General features: G+C 37.9%; 1 long non-coding RNA gene across 1 annotated transcript; it reads left to right on the forward strand.

Moving 5' to 3' along the window:
- The first annotated feature begins 914 nt into the window (after positions 1-914).
- LOC106536263 (uncharacterized) lies at positions 915-3,679 on the forward strand. Its single transcript, XR_001312541.1, has 3 exons — positions 915-1,169; positions 1,251-1,329; positions 3,391-3,679. It is a non-coding gene; the product is annotated as an uncharacterized LOC106536263 (long non-coding RNA).
- The last annotated feature ends 1,093 nt before the right edge of the window (positions 3,680-4,772 follow it).

A 4,772-nucleotide genomic window follows, 5' to 3' on the forward strand; every position in this document is an offset into this window, starting at 1 on the left:
GGGGGGGGGACGACTCCGCGACAAAATGCAAAACTTGTTATGAACACCTTATATCAAGTCTACTGTCAAAGTGACCTGTTGTAAATCTCTATTTTCCCCCGTTTTACCTTTTTTTATTTTATTAAAGGTTTCTTGCGTTGAGCCGGTCATATCTCAGAGCGGGAGGCCCCCGTGGCTCGCAGGAAATAAATAAGACATAAACTACTTGAATCTCTAATGCCTCGTAGAGCTTTTTACAAATCGAGCTGGAAATACGTCAGGGGAAAAGACAAATTGCGTTGGGTTCACCGGGAAAATTATCTCGATTTTATGCAAAATAAATAAATTCTGCACCAGGTGATATTCAAGAAGTACGTCTGCGAAGASAAATGATTATTAAATGTTTTAAATTATTGGAAAGCCTTGTGCACAAACCCACACTCTCAGGTTGTGAGCGAGGGACGACTCTCCACTACTACCGTGCTGTAGCCAGAGTTGTAGCCATCCTTATAGGTGACGGCCATCTTGAATGGGTTCATTCTATTCCATTCCATTCTCGAAGTTTCATTAAAGTYCCTGTGACATCAAATTTTTGTAATAAACATGAATGCATTTTTGGAAAGATAACATTGTTAACATGTTGCAAAACAAATTTCACATCGCTCAGATGAACGGTTGTTGAGATATTGGCATGTGAAGAAACAGGAAGTGATGTCAAAGGGGAATGTCTGCATGTAAACAGAGCGTTGTTACAAAGCTAATAACAGACTGTAGAGAAGAATCTGATGTTTCTTTAGATTATTTTTAGTCACTATCAAAGAGACGAAGAAGAGTTAAAATTTAAATTTTATTTTGATAAACCGAGACCAGCGAGTTAATTTTATTAATGAGTTCCCCTTTGATGTCACTTCCTGTTTCACTTTGGCTGAGACAAATTTAAAAGTAAACAGACCAGTTATGTGACAAAATGGGTAAAACCATGTGTATTACGCTAATTTTCTTAATTATAAAGATGCTTTCTTTAACTTTTTGTATTTGAAGGATGAGCATGTCACAGTTKCTTTAAAGTCCGTCCAGTGGTTGGTGAGATATTTTGCTAACAGACAGAGACAATAATCCCCCGGCTCCGCCTCCATCGCTCGCTGTCAGATTATGACTCAATCTGAGGAGACGGGTCCATTAGTCCAGAGGTGAATAATCTGAGGAGGAGACATTAACAATTCATGTTAGCTCATCAGTCTTACAGTGAAAATAACAGAAACTATTTTTAGTTTCAGACAGTAAGAGGCTCCGCCCCCTTTCTCCTCCTGACTGGGAGGAAGACGTGCAGGAGACGGACAGGAGGAGACAGTGAGTTCCTGACAGCTGCTCTGACGTCTCTTCTGTTTCATGTTTAGAGACCAGGGTCCTCCAGCCTAGAGCCATCAAGTAGTGGTCCATGGGCCAAACCTGGCCCTCAGAAAAGCCCCTTCTGTCTCGCAGAATGCTGAGTCACCATTCAGGCTGTTGCTTTTGTCTTTATAGTTCCTTTAACATACTTTCAACTGAGCTGCAGCTTTTATAGCTTTTAGCTATGGATAAGCCAAATTTAGCTTTTTGTTGTGGTTTAGTTGTTTTTAACTTTTAGCTGCAAATGAGATAATTTTAGGTTTCAGGTAAAGTTTTGCCAATTTTAGCCTCATGTACTGTTTTGTTCATTTTAGCTTTCAGTTATAATTTAGCCTGATTGAGCTTCTAGCTTCTATATGAAAATGTTCAGCTCGCTCTGGAATTTAGCTCATAGTTACAGTTTCGCAAATTTCAGCTTTTTCTGCATTTAGCTAGTTATAGGATTTGGCCAGAAATTAGCCAGTTTTGGTATTTATCAATGATGTAGCCAGTTTTAGGTTTTAGCTATGAATTAAATGTTTAACAGAAGATTAGATAGCTTTAGGTTTTAGGTACTGTTTCCTTCATTTTAGCTTTTATCTATAGATTTGTTTTAGCTTCTAGCTATAGTTTAGCCAGTTTTAGTGTAGCCCTAAAATTCTTCTCGTTTTAGCTCGTGTTCAGATCATTTAGCTCATGTTTAGCTTGTATTAGTTTGTGTTTTTATTGTTTTCTGCTCATTTTAGCTGTTAGCATCTGTTCTTGTTTTAGCTTTTCCCTTTTCAGCAGTGTTTTTCATATTTTAGCTTGTGTTCAGGTCATTTTAGCTTGTGCTTTGCTCATTTTAGCTTTTAGCATCTGTGCTTGTTTTAGCTTTTCACCGTTCAGCAGTGTTTTTCTGTTTTAGCTCGTGTTCAGATCATTTTAGCTTGTGCTTTGCTCATTTTAGCTTTTAGCATCTGTTCTTGTTTTAGCTTTTCACTGTTTGGCTCTTTGTAGTTTTCAGTGTTTTTCATATTTTAGCTTGTGTTCAGGTCATTTTAGCTTTTAGCATCTGTGCTTGTTTTAGCTTTTCACTTTTCAGCAGTGTTTTTCATATTTTAGCTTGTGTTCAGGTCATTTTAGCTTTTAGCATCTGTTGTTGTTTTAGCTTTTCACCGTTCAGTTGTGTTTTTCTGTTTTAGCTCGTGTTCAGGTCATTTTAGCTTGTGCTTTGCCCGTTTTAGCTTTTAGCATCTGTTCTTGTTTTAGCTATTCACTGTTTGGCTCTTTGTAGTTTTCAATGTTTTTATTGTTTTAGCTCGTTTTGCTCATTTTAGCTTTTAGTTCGAGCTTCTCCAAGAAATTCAGTCCAAATCCATGTCACATATTTAGCAGAAAACTCTTTTTTAAAATTTAAAGTTTTTATTTTATTTTCCACAATAAAAGCCCGGGTCCTCTTTAGATTCTGCTCCGGAGGATTCTGGCCCCTGAACAAATCCTGATGTTGACCTTTGACCCCTGTGTGGATTAAATTAAAGGCTGACTCTATGGGAACAAGTGGACGTTCAGGAGCATTTTGGGGCTTTTATTTTGTAAACACAACCACTTAGTGATGAAATAATGTTGCTGATAGACGTTTGTCAGTGCACACACACACCAACACACACACGCACTGACACACACACGCACTGACACACACACACACACATACACACACCAGGAGGCCTTATTAATTATTTGTACCCACTTGACTTCATATTGTGCTTCCAGTGGCTTTGGTCAAAGATTATAATTACCACTTCCCTGTTTGTATCATTTTCCATCTCCTGTGCTTTTAGTGCCATATTACTCCTCCTGTCCCTCACCCCCTCCCTCCTCCCTCTCCTCCCCGCCGTATACACAAGACCAAAAGTGCAGCCACATCATTTATTGATAAGACAAAAAGAATGTAATGAAATTATCAATGTTCTTGAATTAATTATGAACATGATTAAGAAAGCTAAAATCTCAGGAGCCAGTCCCTTATTACCCGCTCGCTCTCAGGGATTGCTTTCATTTCAGGGGAGGAGAGGCGAAAAAAGCCTCGCAGCAGAGCCCGGTCCGGCTCGGCTCGGCTCGGCTCGGCTCGGTCCATCCCCGTCCTTCCCGCAGACCCATCTGGACCCTGTCTGGGTCCGGTGCCGCCTCGTGGCCTCTGACGCTCCTGTTCTCCTCCTGACGCCGAGCGCTCGGGTCTCGACCTTAAACTGCAAAAACACAAACGGTCCAGGTAAGGAGACGTTTTTACACTTTTCTGATTGTTTATMTTAATAAAAACCATCATTTCTTTTATCTAAACAATACATTTAAATAAATATTTATGCTGCATTTTATTTTTTTATGATTGGTTGAAAAGGAAAAGTCAAAATTATCCAGAATCACTTCAGATTTTAAAAAGTAAAGTATTTCTCTTGAAGGCTGTTTATTCCTGTTCAACCTAAATTAAATTAAGTTTTTATCTAAATAAATGAAATCAAAATGTTGCATAAATTACATTTATTTCTATTTTTGATTAAAAATGATGAAATTATTTATCAAAATTGAGTTTTAATTTGTAATTTACATGAAAAAAATGTGTTGTTGCAAAAATTTGTGATTTAGCTTGGTAGATTTAATTTTTAATTTTTATTTTTAGCTCTTTATTTGTTTTACACAGAAGGTTTTATTGCAGTAATTTCATGGATTTATATTCAGGCAGCGTGACGGAGCAGAGAATCTCAGCTTCAGTCGAACTTTTTCCTCTCTCGGTCACATGGGAGAGTCTGTTTGGACAAAGTACGAATAGTTTCAAAAAAAAAAATCCCAAAGTGTCTGCCTCTTTTCTTTTTTCAACACCATCTCTTGATAGCTCCAGCTTTCTGTTCTAACACACACACACACACACACACACACACACACACACACACACACACACACACACACAGAAACAGACGGTCTCAGCTCGGGGACATCCTGAAGAAAACTCACCAACACGAACTTGTTGGTACATTTTAAGAATTTAGAGTAAAAATTTGTTTTTAAAAAATCCTGTTTGGTTTGTTGAATTGCTTAAAATCTGTGATTTCAGCTGAAACCCTGGGTGGTAGTAGCTGAGAGTCATTAATGACAGGATGACTCTGGCCTCTGCATGGCTTTAAGAAGTGCTCGGCCTTTAATGATGTAAATGCTGAGTCATCGTTGTTGTTTTTCTTTACAGTTTCTTCAGTTTGTTCTTCAGCATCTAGCTTCTTCTGCAGGCTTTTCACTGTTTTAGCTGTTCATATTTTAAAACGTTCGGCTCGTTTTGGAGGTGGCTGCTGTGAGTTTAGATTTGTTTTATCTTTTATACTTTTTTAAACATCTAATATTTATGATTTATTAAATGAACGGGGGGTTAAACTTTAGCTTTTTGCTAATCTTGATGA

This window comes from Austrofundulus limnaeus, unplaced genomic scaffold, assembly GCF_001266775.1.
Source record: "Austrofundulus limnaeus strain Quisiro unplaced genomic scaffold, Austrofundulus_limnaeus-1.0 Scaffold1750, whole genome shotgun sequence".
Classification (NCBI taxonomy): domain Eukaryota; kingdom Metazoa; phylum Chordata; class Actinopteri; order Cyprinodontiformes; family Rivulidae; genus Austrofundulus; species Austrofundulus limnaeus.